At 49.8% G+C, this 13,697-nt stretch overlaps 1 long non-coding RNA gene across 3 annotated transcripts; it reads right to left on the bottom strand.

The window, feature by feature from the left end:
• Positions 1 to 6,884: 6,884 nt before the first annotated feature.
• LOC144379243 (uncharacterized) lies at positions 6,885 to 13,460 on the bottom strand. 3 transcript variants are annotated; one of them, XR_013441895.1, is made up of 5 exons: positions 13,195 to 13,460; positions 12,366 to 12,386; positions 8,832 to 9,223; positions 7,342 to 7,786; positions 6,885 to 7,041 (listed from the first exon to the last, which is right to left on the bottom strand). It is a non-coding gene; the product is annotated as an uncharacterized LOC144379243 (long non-coding RNA). The 3 variants fall into 3 exon arrangements; XR_013441894.1 differs by having other exon boundaries at positions 6,885 to 7,786; XR_013441896.1 differs by lacking the exon at positions 7,342 to 7,786.
• Positions 13,461 to 13,697: the final 237 nt, after the last annotated feature.

Raw genomic sequence — 13,697 nt, 5'->3', positions numbered from 1 at the left:
TTAGAAAATATTTTTTTACTAATGCAAATCCTTAAGTGATAGCACTTAGCACCACCTAAGGTATATTTGGAAATAGAGAGTAAAGGACAGACATGACAGAAACCGCTAGTACTTTAACATAGTTGTCACTCCTTGTTAATCCATAAATCTCACAACATTTTTCTCTCCCTTGGTTTCAGTGGGTGTTTTTAGGTGAGATTGTCTAAAGACTAGTCCTTTTCTTGGAGATGTCCTTTATCATCTTTCCCAGAAGATTGGACTACAGCACCAGTAAAAATGTGCCAACTGGTTATTAATGGTTAATACAGAGCTCTCCCCCCACCCAAGTTTAGCCTCTCTTTTCTCTCCCGTCCCCCCAACCGTACTGCTAAGTTTCTTTCCTCTTTTTCTGAAGACTAATAGTTGTAAAGAAAAGCTTACAAGTCTATAAAATATTTTTATATTAATTACTTCCCATTAATAACTATATGCAATTCAGTTTAAATTATTAAGCTGTTTTGGTTTTTTGTTTTGTTTTGTTTGTTTTTCTTATACTGGAAGAATGTAGTTCTAAAATCCTGACTATGGGCCACACTGCATTACCCTCAGTGTGATTACCAGCTCAGACTTAAGACTCCACATTTCTGTGTTCCGGTCTTTCCCCAGTATGATTCTGTATCTTCTTTACTGGTGCTGGGGCTTTGAGCTTTTTTTGATCACTCTTTAGCTACACCCTGCAGAGCGGTCACATTTATCAAGTTAATGTATCAATATTTACAATGTGGGAAAATGAAAGTATAATGCCTCAGGTTGTGAGTACTATAGACAGACTCAAAAGGCTCTGCTCAGTTGAGTCCCTTCGTATTGTACTTAAAAAAAGTATTTGGGAGTGATAAAGCAATGATTTTATGGATTAATTTCCTCTTAATCTCATTTGGCTGTCACTCACTTTCTGCCTTCTCTCATCTTCCTCTCTCTTCCTCTGATATCGATGCAGGGGTTAAAAAACCCGGAAAACTGTGAGAGCAACAAGAAACAGTCATTTCTTCCAGACAGACCCTGTGTCACTTTCATAAATGAAGCCCAGCCAGATGGCCATGTATTGGGTTGCATTATTTTAAACACCAAATCGTACTAAAAATCACAATCATTTTGATTTGTGAAATCTGAAAAAGGCCATATTTATTAAACAGAGAGAAGGAAAAAAATGAAAACAAGAAACCACAATTTACTTTTCTTTGCGTTCTTGTTTCCTATTTCTCTTGCTATTGTAATCTCTCTGCCCAGCAAATTTACAACCTGGAGTGGGGTTCGGGAGTGGGGACAAACTTCATCATTTTTTTGAGGGGCTACGGGGGCAAGCAAAGAAGGCCTTATGAGAAAGCTGAGGATTGGGTGTGGTGGTTTTTATATGGTGGATACTACTGGCATGTGAGATGAAATCCTATTTTCCCTACAGGAATGGTAGTGGTTGATTAGAGAGAGAATGGGTCTATTTAAAATTTTAGGAGGTATTTGCTTACTTGATTTGGCTGACAACAAAAGAACTAACATTAGATTTCACACTGTTTTCTATTAAAAAGCAACCTTTGCTGATTACTTTGGAAGGAGCCCAGATTTAGGGGTAGCAGAGTAACTTTTCACTGGAGAAGATGAGAAAGAAAGCCCATTTTATTTCATCATTTTGCGTTTTTAAAAGTGAGCTCATACTTGCACACCATATTTTTTTTTAAATCAACCCTTTGAATGTATTTACAAAATGAAATTCATGGTTGAAAAACAAAAGAGGGCAGCTATAACTGAGAGGTTTTGTGCTAAGGCTTATATTGTTACACATGTAAATAATGAAAATATTGTTATATATCACCAGATCTTTTTAATGAATTTGGTCATTGTGTTCCTTTGCAGCGCAAGTGTCTTGTGCTTCGTAAAGTGCCCATTTGTTTCCTCCATTTCAATCCACCCCCTCCTCCCCTTCCAACCCAAAGGAAAGTGACAAAGTTCTGTTCCATCAATCTGGCTAATCCGGAGCTAGGCCCATTTATAGTTTGCAGTGTCCTGTGGCTCCTGACCAGTTGTCCAAGCCCCTGTCACCTCATTCACCCAACCATCTTCCCCTGCAAGTCTGGGCGATAAATCATTCAAGGTGTATTTAAAAATAGTCACTTTACTGTTGTTGCTCTGCCTTTTTTTTTTTTTTTTAAGTACTTAGCCAAGGACTACTTCTTTGTTCCAAAATAGAACTGTTCATTATTGATCTTAGAGATTCCCTCTGCTTCCCTGTAGCCTCCAGTGTTTGCTTATTACCATGCTCATAATCTGTTTTGTATGAATGGTTTTCAACATTCAGAGAATAATTGGTTCTAATATTAAATGCAGTATATACAATTGATAGTTTTATCGATAAGTGTAATATTTTAAATAATTTTAACAATTAAATTTGTTTTTTAAATTATATATTTGTAAAGTATTTATCCTGTTGGAAGCAACAATATATTGTTGTATTTATTCGTTTATTTTTGTAATAAATGATCAACCTCTTCAAGCTAAATCAAAAATGACACTTTTATATATTTATACAAAATGCATTTTAAGATATGGGCATATTTGCACCAAATTGTATGTAAATAGAGTAAGAGCCATCAATAACTTGTAGCTTTCAGAACTAAATTGAAGGAAGAAACATTCTCTCCACATGGAGTTTAGTTTGCCCAAGTTCCAGGGTAATTAATCAAACTCTAAAATGGATGCAACAAGTATTGGCACTGGATGCAGACTTGAAATTAATTATTTAGGAGGTGGACCTGGTTTTTTTCAAGGCAGAAGGATAGAAATGAAAGAATTCTCTTCTTTCATGAATTGCACGTGACTGACTGGACTGCTTAGGACAGATGCTGTGTATCAGTGATAAAACCTAATACCTGGCTGTGCTCAGACATCTATGCTGGGGGAAAGGTGTTGAGAGTTAAGACTTCGAGGCTATCAGTCACTCGGAAGCAAGGTGATTAGAAAAAAAGAGTTGTGTTATGTTTGTTTTTCAAAAATAGTTCTTCTTGAAATGGCTGTGAGTGAAGAACCTCTCTCTGCTAGTCCCGTTACTGACAGCATGAGCATTCAGTACAGGTGTTGCTGTTGCTGATGTTGGTAAGAGTGAGGCGCGTCAGAAGTGTGGGGACCACCTCTCCAGCTCTCCGGGTTCTGTAGTTCACTTGGTCATCTCAGTTCCTCAGGGCGGCTGTTCCGAGGGCCTGAAGGTCACCCACGTGACCTCCCGACTGCTGGAGCCCCACCGTGGGCTTGATCTTGATTTCCATAAGGAAATCAGAGGGCTCTGGGTTTGCCTGAACTTTCCAGTCTAGGAAAGGAAATAGTGCGAAGGCTGGAAGACCTGGGTGGGGGTGGGGGAGCGGAGATAGCAAGAGGGGTACTTGTGTAATCAGATTCTTTGATTTTGTTAGCCTGGCTCATGGCCTATTAATTAGATTACGCTCTCTTTCATTCTTGATTTCACATCCGTGTTTGTTCCTGTATCCTAAAATGTGGGCGCGAGCGTGGCGAGCAGGAGCCTATGATGTCACTGCCGGCCAGCGGCGGCCGCCTGGCCTTCTGGAGGGCTGTGGGCTGCGTTCTTTATGAGTCTTATGTGTCGGATCTTCCTCAAGGAAGAGTTGGCTCTGGAAGTGACCTCAGAGGGGTCTGGGAAGAGGGCAACTGGCATTCTCGCGGCCGCACGGTGTGTGCGCACTAGTGTGTGTGTGTGTGTGTGTGTGTGTGTGTGTGTGTGTGTGTGCGCGCGCGCGCGCGCCCTCGCGACGCGTGCCTGTGGGTGCTGGGGAGGGGAGGGGGGCTGCGGAAATTCGCGTCCTGGACTCTCAAGCCCTAGGGATGCAGATGGCTTGCTCAGGTGCAGGGCCTGCCTCAAGTGGAAATGGGGACCCGAGGAGCGGAGGAGGGCAGCGCCGGGGCAGCGGGCGGCAGAAGCCCAGCTTCTCTCTGGGACGCAGGGCCGGCCGGGCGCCGAGGTGGGGCGGTGGCGGTCACGGTGGGGTGGCCCGATCCCCGCTCGGCCCGGCCCGGCCGGCGGCCCGGCCGTAACAGCTGCTGCCAGTCCCACAAGTTGTTTTCCTCGTGGCGACCATTCAGCAAAACGCACGATCCTTTCTCAAAGATTTAAATTTCGCGGATGAATTACCATACACCGGTTGCTTAGCAACTAAATTCAAGCAGGGCTAAGAATATGCAAGCTTTTTGTATTCTCATTAATAAAATGCCACTCTGACACAGCAACCCGACTTTGGATCACTGCAACTTCTGTAAAAGCCGTAGGAGAATACAAACCGATCCTGCCATTTAATTACAGATCAAAATGGCTTGAAACGCGATGTTTTGTTCATCTATCTTCCTAAAAGCGATGTAAAAAATAACGGCTTTTCAAGAGCAGTAGTAAATTTTTTTCTTTAATGGAGTTGTCTATCGGGGTTCCTGATAATTGTCAACTGAAACTTTTTTGAAACACAGGTTGAAATATCTCTTTTCATCAACATCTCTACTCTCTCCCTCAGTCCCCTGTCCTCTGATCCTGCGCTCGTTCCCCAGCCTGATAATAACAATTATTGTCATAATTCTGGAAATACTCAGGCCTTGGGAGCCCTAGAGACTAAAGGGCACTTGGTGGAGCAATCGACAAGGCCGGTGGCTGGAGAAAACCTAAGAAACTGAGGAGAGAGAGAAATGAAAACTTGCGAAAGTTTCCTTGGATGGTCGGTCGGCTCAGGTTCCAGAGGTCCTGGCGAACACTTTTTGGAACGCATAGGGGAATTCAAGGTAGAAATGCCCGTCGACCTCTGTTCCACATTTGCGGATTTTCCGTGCTGGGGTCCAGCCTCCTCTCCCCGGAATTCGGTTACCGCCTCCCCCTCCGCGGACCGCAGAGTTCAGAGGGGCTGAGTTCAGGGCCTGCTGACCCCGGCTCTCCCGGAGATCCACCTCCCTGCTGCCCCAAGCCCCGGAACCCTGGAAGAAAAGTACAGACGGAGCTGGACCCCCTGGGTCTTCAAAGACTCTGGCCCAGCCCAGAGCCTGGGATTTACAGAAGGGGGGGCACTTTGTGTCTCTTCCCGAAGGGTGCCGTGCCTGGAGGGGGACGCGCTGGCTCAGAATGAGGTTCTAACCCTTTGCTACATACAGTCCGAACGTGTGGAGGGGGGGGCGGCGGGGGGGAATAGGGGTCAGAGAGGACTGGCCTGGTGCGCGGGTAGGTCGCATTGTTTGGGACTGCGCCGAGATCCAGGAAGCCGGAGCTGTGGAGCGGGGGCAGGGCAGGAGGAGGCTGGCGGCTTTGTGGAAGTTTCGGGCCTCCAGGCCCTGCGCGCCGCTCCCGGCGGTGGAGTGTTTGATGAACCCTGGGCACTTGGCCCGCGCCTCGGCTTCCCGCGTGTGGGGAAGCTCGAGCGCCCGGAGAACGCTGGAGGAGGCTGCGTGTGCCCGGCCCCGGCCCGGTCACCTCCCGCGCCCCGGCCCCGGCCCCGGCCCCGGCTCCGGCCGGGGACTGCGGGCCCCGGGCCTGCGCGGCGATACCGAGCTGGCGGCGGGTGAGCGCGAGCCGCAGGGGAAGGCAGAGGTGCCAGGCGGCAGGTCGGTGCCCAGTCCGCCGGCAGGGACGAGCGCGCGCCGGCTTTGCTTTTGAAGCGGTAAAAGGAGGCGGTGGTCCGCTTTAGAAAGATCCAGGGGCAAAAGTGAAACTCTCCAGATTGGTTCCAGTAACATTCCCCGGGAGCCAAACCCCCTTGCGCTTTGGCAAACGTGAGAACTTCAAAGGTGTAAAGTTCCCCGGTCAGTGTAAAGATACCACCCCCCCCCCGCCCCCCCGCCACTGACTCAGTTTTACCCGATTTCTTTCTAGTGAATAGAAAAAAAAAAAAAAAAAAAAGTGGAAATCAAACCAGAAGTTGAAATATTTGCTGTGTTAAGTGCTCAGAGGCATTAGAGTTCCTTTTTTCAGTAAAACGTACATAATAAACAGGAAGCCATTTATTTACAAATACAATTGCCCCAGACAAGCCACATTCCATGTACGTAATTCATTAATGGAATTCGTTCCTTTTCCTCCCTTTGGAAAAGAGAAATTTTAGCTTTTAAAAATAGCTGGGTCTTGGGGGAGGGGAAAGAGCATGGTTAGTTACCTGTTCCTAGAAAAAGAAGCAGGGAAGTCTAGCCAATTCTTGTTTGTGGGGGTGTTAAACGGTATAAAACAACCATTTAAAAGGTATGGAGTGCTTTTTTTTTTCTTCTTCACTCTTCAGAAAATAAGTTTGTTGGTCCGTGGTTGCTGTCACCAGAGTTGTCCAGTGGAAATGTGCTGGTAACATAATCCTAGTTGGCGTGTGCGTGCCTATACATGTGAGCAAAACTAAAATTTAAATGACTTGAGCTGGCTGGGAATATATCAGAATTTTATCCGTAAAACTCACTTAGTTGCCATAGTTTTAGAAATGTCTGTGGAAACGTGCCTGCCATTCCCTCTCCTTCTTGAGAGGAGTTATCCTGGGGAGATGCTAGCACAGGGCTGCCCAGATACCAGTATAAACCAGTACCACTTCCCTGGAGAACCTGACTTTGGTCCTTCCTAATTTGAGAAGCTACCTTTAAGTGAATCCCCTGTCCCTGCAAGTTGGGAAGAGGGGCCTTGTTTGGGAGAGAGAACCATCTGGGGGGAAGGCAGAATCATGTGTGGGTCTCTGGGTGACCCAGTGAGTAGCAAATAAACATCAAAAGCACAGGACACGCTGAGGTGTGTCTGGGGCTTTGTGACATCCCAATACATGACATGTTTACAAAGGACAAAAAGGATGATAAACTGTTCATGTTTCATTGTTGTCGCTACAAAATAACAGGACGGACGCTGAGAGGAAAGCAAAAATATCTTTTTAATACAAAAACAAAAACAAAAGGACAAGGGATGTTCTGATGAAGAGCTTCCTGGGAGATTGCACATTACTTGTGTCCTCCAGGACTGCCTCTCGGCAGAAGGCAAGCCCATTTAGTCGGCTGGAACACTGCACACTGAAATAGAATAGATATTCATTTCAAAGAGCTCACTTTGTGCCAGCACCAAAATAAAAGGTGCCAAAACCTGCTGTCCTCGCTCTACCCAGGTTCAGACAGGCCAACTTCGGAGGTGTGAGTCGGTTTTGTCCCACTCCCCCACCCCCTGTACGAATCTGGGAGGGAGAGCATCTATGTTTCACTTACACTTCCAAGGTTGAAAACTCCCCAGCAGAGTTTTTAAAAAGAAATTAAATAAGTCTAATCAGAAAGTGTAGTATCACCCAGAAACTAACAAAATGAAAATAAACGTCTTACTAGCTTGCTCTTGAGAATCTGTAGGTTACATTGCGGAGAAACCCATTAATGAACACAATATCATCTACAAAGTATTTTTAATGAACATTAACATTTGATGGGGGGTGGGAGTCTTTCAAACTTGCTCAGGCGGGCCTACTGATTATACTTTGTACTCCTTGAAGATTCTTCCAGGGCTTTAAAAAGGTTTCGACCCCGAGAAATGTCTTTAACTCTTCTGAGAACTATTTAATAGTTGTCCTGGATGTTTTCAACAAGAGAAGGATGCAGAGTAAGGAGTCTTGGGTCCAGTGAAGTCTGGGGGGGTATCAGTGGTGCCACTGGGCAGCCAGCACCTGAAATGGGCTTTCTGCTTTTCAATGAGGAGGAGGGGCCACGGAGGTCAGCACTATTTACATATGTACCTGATCCCACCGGCTTTCCTCTATTTATCAAAGAGGAGGACCTGCAAGTGAGGGGGTAAAAGGGAGAGGAGAGACCAAAAGACAGATCAGTTACTTGCCCACTTTGTTCCTGGGCCTTGAACTGGGCTTCAAGGAGGGGAATAAAAGTCTCCAGGGAATGAAGCCCCCCCCCCCACCTCTCTATTAGCATCACCCTGACACTCTCACCCCCACCTCAGGGCCAGAAAACCATGTGCCGGCTGATTTGCGGCAAAATGGTAACCTGAGGAACCCCGTGTGAGTGTTACATAACATTCAGAACCTTCTGCAGGGAGAGGTGCTTATGCTTGATTTTTCTCCCAGTGGCTCTGCGCAGGCAGAACAGCCCAGGAAGGAGGAATGAAGACAAATTAAAGAGGAAATCTATGGGGAAATGCGTGGCCATATATGATGAAGCATGTGAGTTTATCTGCACCTCCTCTACACCCTACCTAGAGCTGTGCTTTGGCCGAAAGAGGACTCATGCCTAATTTGGGGTTTGGAGGGGAGGGCAGTCATACCCAAGGATGCTGGGATCCGGTGGTCCTAAGCCAGGAGAAGCCGTAAGTTCCGAGCTCTGTGTTATCCTCACCCTTGCTCTTTCTGAAGGAATCCTCCAACACTTACTCTGGGAGAGCAGGTCCCCCTTTCCCCCATGCCCCCTGCTGTGCCCATCAAAGTCCCCAGGTGCCCCTGCCAGGTGAGCCACGCATTCGCCAGCAGCAGGAGTCCACCACTGCAGCAGTCCGAGGTCACAGTCAGAAAGCCTGTTCTTCCAGAAGAGCCTCCCAAGGCAAAGGCGGTTGGAACCGTGTTCATTTGCCCCAAGCGCGAAGGGGAGATGGCAACCAACGGACAAGCATTTTGCAGGAGGGGCTGTGGAGCTGGGCAGTGGATCTGGGCAGATCCCTGGTGCCAGGTCCCCTCCGCAGGGGGGCGGGGTGGGGGGGCAGGAGGGGATGGGGGGAGGGCCCGGGAGGGGGAGCTGCTGAAGGCGCGCGAGCTGACAAAGCTGTAACAAAGGATTCATGCAAAAGTAGTACCAAGGATCTTTAAATTATCACACACCTTACAGGCGTGTCCCCAGCTCCCGGGACTTAGAGTCCGTTGATTGTTCCCCCGGGCTCCACAGACATGCCGCGGCTGTCAATGGTGCGGGGCTGGCTGCCCAGCCCCACAGCCTCGGCCCCTGCGCTCTTGTAGGCAGCCGCGGGCATGGGTGGGTGGCTGCGCCTGGGTCCGCAGGGCCTGGTCGATGGCTGTTCCTCCCGTGGCCCGGTGAGGCGGTGGTCTCCTTGGGCAACATCCTTCGCCCTTGGTTTTCCCCGAGAAGGTCACCGGCTGCAGTCGGGCGGGGCGGTGGAGGCCCAGAAGCAGTCCATAAGCCTCCCTGCTGGGCAAGAAGAGCACGGGAGGAAAGGGGAGCTTCTGGGGTTGGAGGATGTCCGAGTCACCATGGCCTTTGAAAGGAAAGCAAGCAGGACACGCTTTTGGGGGTGCTCACGGAGGCTAAGCTTGGACACTCCCGGGCCTCCCGCCACCCCCACTGAGGCTCCCAGAGGACCCCATTTCTTCTGGCCCCTCTATCACCATGACCTCCAGGCCTCCTGCCGCCACCAAACCCTGGCAGTGACCCAGCGCCCAAGCGCTGGGTAGGAATTGGTGGATAGGAACTGAAGCCCCAGCATCTTGGGCCAGAAAAGTTGACACCAAAGCGGGAGGGTGGTTGTGAGTGGTGAGGGGAAACAGCATAAAGACCCCAAACTTCACCCTAGTGCCCCCACAGGGATCCTGAGGTTCTCCATGCAGCTACCACATGCCCCTGGGAGCGGATGAGAGAGGCATTTTTTTCTGGTAACTCTGGGGCCCAGGAGTGGAGCTCAGGGAGACTAAAGAAAAGGGAGAAGCCCCCAGGCTCTGAGGTCAGGAGGAGGAGAAGGTGAAGGAACCTATCAGGCCCAGGCGCCCCTTCACTGGGGACAAAAGAGGAAATGAGAACAAAACTTGGGGAAAGGGGTAGAAGTGGGTAGAAACTGTGCTCAGTGACCATCCCTCTCCTTCATGGTGTCCCTTACTTTCATTCAACCCAGAGGGAGCCCCTGCAGATCTGGGGCATCCCGCGCCCAGCCAGCAGGGCCTCTCAGCCCCCTGAGCAGCCCAGAGAGGGAGATCTTCCCAAGCTGGCTCAAGCCCTCAGGCCAGGCTTCCAGAGGCTTCTGCCTCCCCAACCTGCCCCCACCCCCCACCCCCTTGGCTGACCTGGGCTGGACGGAGGCTCAGACCTCACAAATGGCCTCCGCAGTGGGGCCTGCTAGAAAATTCCAGCCAGGCAGCCCAGCATGGCGGAGAGGACTGGAGACAGTGAGTGACACCAGCTCCTACCCCTGGCTCCGTACAAGTGCAAATGAGATGCATTCTGGCTGATCAGTCCACTGTATTTTATGCAACTTAATGTCTATGTCTTGTCAACTCTTCCAGTCAGGAAGAATAGCAGAAAATTTTAACGAGAATTTGTGTGTGCGTGTGGTTTCCGACTACAATTCCATGCAGGGAGATGGGGTGAGGCTGGAGACAGGGAGGCTTGCTGACATGAGCAGCATTATATAAAGCCCCCTAAAATGCAACCTTAGGCCACAAAGAAAGAAAAAAGAGGCAGGAAGGGATATGGTTGCTGACAAGCGACCTTGATGAAACTAGGTGGGTTTCTGGCTGGGAAAAGTTTAAAGCTCTAACATTTCTTTTTAAGGAACAAGATTTCTCTGTATTTAGTGGGGTGCAGGAGACAGATCAAACTCCTTCCCCCAGCCTACCTCACATCTTGAACAGCTGCCTCCACATCTGACCAGACTCCCCAGCTAGGTTTGCTGAGAAAGCAGGTCCCACCAGACCTCAGTGATGTGAGCCTCCTGCGGGGTTAGGGGAAGGAAGGCAGGGCAGGTCCGAGCTCCAAAGGGCCTCTGGTATCCGGCCCCGAGCCACCTCCTATGGTTCACATGGGCACTTGGGGAGAGAGCTCTGGTCTTTTCCTTTTTTTCTTTCTCTCTCTTTCTTTTTTCCTAGCACAGAGCCCTAGAACTCCTGGTAGTACAGCCAGAGAGGACCAGAGGGCCAGCTCCACCCTCCACCCTTGCCCCTCCTCACAGGAATTGTTGTCTCAGGCTTGTCTGCCGCTGACCCAAGGCCCGGGAACAATGGGTTTTCTGAGCCCTGTCCCCAAGCCCTGCCCCTCTCCCCCTTGCCAGGCTCAGTGGGAGGCAGGGCCCAAATGGCTGAGAGTAAGGGGAGCTTCATGCCAGCCCTGGCCTTCTCTTTCATGGTGTCCTGGGGGTCAGCAGGGAATTTGTTGTTGACATATGAGGCTGTCCTGTGAAGATCTACCTCTGGGGTCCGCTGCCCACTCAAGGAAGCCAGGGTAGTTTTACTCTCAGGACTCAGGGTCTTCTGTAGGTTGCTCACAGCCAGGGCCAGGCAGAAGAGGCATGCACATCAGTGGAAGGAGACCACCCCAGGCCCATTTCACTCGGGTGCGGTTTTTGGACCTTTCAGGTGTCCTAGACAATCCCACGCTCTCCTGTTACCTGTGGAGGAGTCCTTCTCGGCTGTATTCCTTGGCTGAGGTGTGAGATGCCCTAACTGCTGGGCAATTAATTCTAACAAAATAGAACGGGGAGGGGGTGATCATGTGCTTCACATCAAGAGAAGGGGCCACCCAGCACTCTGAAACCATCCAAACTTTTACGCCGCTTCGCAGAGGAGTTTGCTTGTCACAAGCAGCTCAGGTTTCGGCCACGCAGCCTGGGCATTTCCATACCAGTCTGGTAAATACATCAGAACCAGATGTATGCTGCTGCTGTGGGCTTCCCCCCACGAGCCAAGGTGCTGGGGAGACGGCCCAAACAAGACAGACCCGAAATTCATTGCCCCAACTCACCCAACGTCCTGACAGGCCCATATCAGGGGCTGAATTCTAGGGCAATGAGTGGAGGCGACCCACACCAAAATGGTCTGGCTGCTTTGCCCACCTGCTTCATGGTGGCGACCAGAGCCCCTGCAAGCTGCCCCCTCCTTTCTTCTTGCTATGGAATCCTGACCACCTTCTCCAGTAATAAAGTAACCGAACCACAGCAGCCCTTACACCAACAGACTCTTCTCACGAACCTTTACTTTTCAAACACTCGCTCAGCTTTCGACAGGCCCAAACCATTTCAACCCATGAGCAAAAAAGAAAACTTAAAACCTAGGCCAAGTTCCTTATTTCTCCTTTGCTCCCTGAGTTCACCATCCCTCACTTCTTCACCTCCCAGCCATCCCAATATCCATTACCCCATCTGAAGGTTTAAAACACTTGCTCCTTAAAATCTTCTAGGGCTTTTAGCAGTCCTAGAGTAACTGTTGAGAGAACACACCCTTCCCACCCTAATTCTGCATCCAAACCTTGTAACCCCCATCAGCTATCACACATCGCATAACTAGATGCCCACCAGAAAGGTGGACTCCATTATTTATCAGAAGTAGCAATAAACTTTACTGAAAGAAATATATTCAGCATCGACTATGGGATACCTACTGGAGAACTTTTTGAAAATATTCCCTGTATCTTACCTCCTTTATTGGGGTGCAGTGCTGTAAAAAAAACAAAAACAAAAACAAACCCTTAGGTAGCAGACTTTTGAAACAGTTTGATTACCTTGAGCAGGTTTGGAGTCCTCCACTCCCATCATGAGGAATAAAGTCACTAATAGACATAACTGGTATTGAATTGCTTGATCTGATTGGTGCTTTCTCCCTGACCCCATTTAGTTTCTTGAGGGAAGTACAGGTGGTCCAGAACCAGTAAAGGGAGGCCATTTGCAGGCAACTTTTTCAAGCAGAAGGGAAAGTACTTTTGTTATATTTGCAGACATGCGTCTCACACATTTTTTCCCCTGCCTTTTGTAAACTATCTAAGAATAAACATTACAGATCTGGGTTTTAATTTCTCCAGATGGGATCATAAAGTACCTAGGAGATTATATATATATATACACACTATAGAATTGAGGACACATGGCTGTTGTTCACAGAAAGCCGAAAAGAGACTCAAGGCGAAAGCAGGAACAACGGAACCGTCCGTGGAATCGAGTATTTGAGCAAGTTCACTTTATTCCTTCTCAGGAAGAGGGTCTGCGGCGGCGAGGAAAAGTTTCCCCCGGTCTTTGGAGCGGGCCAGACCTTCCCACCAGCCAGGCGGCTGGGCTGGCGGCTTCGCGACCCCTCTTCCCAGATCACCCCCCCTCCCCAACACACACACACTCTTCTGTCCTCGGGATCTTCGTTCATCCTGGCTCTCCTTTTGAGAACCCCACCGGAGAACTTGCTCTGCGCCTCCTGGCCGCTCTCCCTCTCCTCTTCCCCTGCTCCTCCTGCCCGTTCCCCCGCGCTTTGGACTCACCCGGCGCGGTCCTTCCACTCCGCACACCGACAGGAAACCGGCCGCAGTCGGGGCAACATTTGAAACCACATTTTATCAATACCATCAAAGACCAGCGCGCACACGTAGGGCTCTGATCTCCCAAGCCCGCTTCTTGCAGAAAACCGGGACTAGGGGGAGGGCGGTAGGGGCGAGAAATCCTCCCTCCAACCGCGATTTCAGCTTTCTTATGGAAATTAACGCGACAGCCCGCTCGCCCCGCGCCCATCTCCCCGGCCCTAGCCCCTTTGCTCCCCAGCCCTATGCTCCCTTTAGCCCCCGCCCTGCCAGCACCGGGTTCTCGCCGCGGCCCGCGGGTGTGGACGCGCTCGCCGTGCGCCTGGGTCGCGGCGCGCGCGGGGACCCGGGCCGGTGGGCTCCCCGGCTCCCCTCCGCCTGGCCGGCCGCCGCTGGCGTTATATTCAGAGATCGCTACTTTCTTAAAGGAGAACGGACCGCGCGGCAAAGTTCACGGCCGAGGGGAG

The sequence above is a fragment of the Halichoerus grypus genome, chromosome 10 (genome assembly GCF_964656455.1).
Source record: "Halichoerus grypus chromosome 10, mHalGry1.hap1.1, whole genome shotgun sequence".
Lineage (NCBI taxonomy): Eukaryota > Metazoa > Chordata > Mammalia > Carnivora > Phocidae > Halichoerus > Halichoerus grypus.
This window is presented reverse-complemented; position numbering and strand designations above follow the sequence as displayed.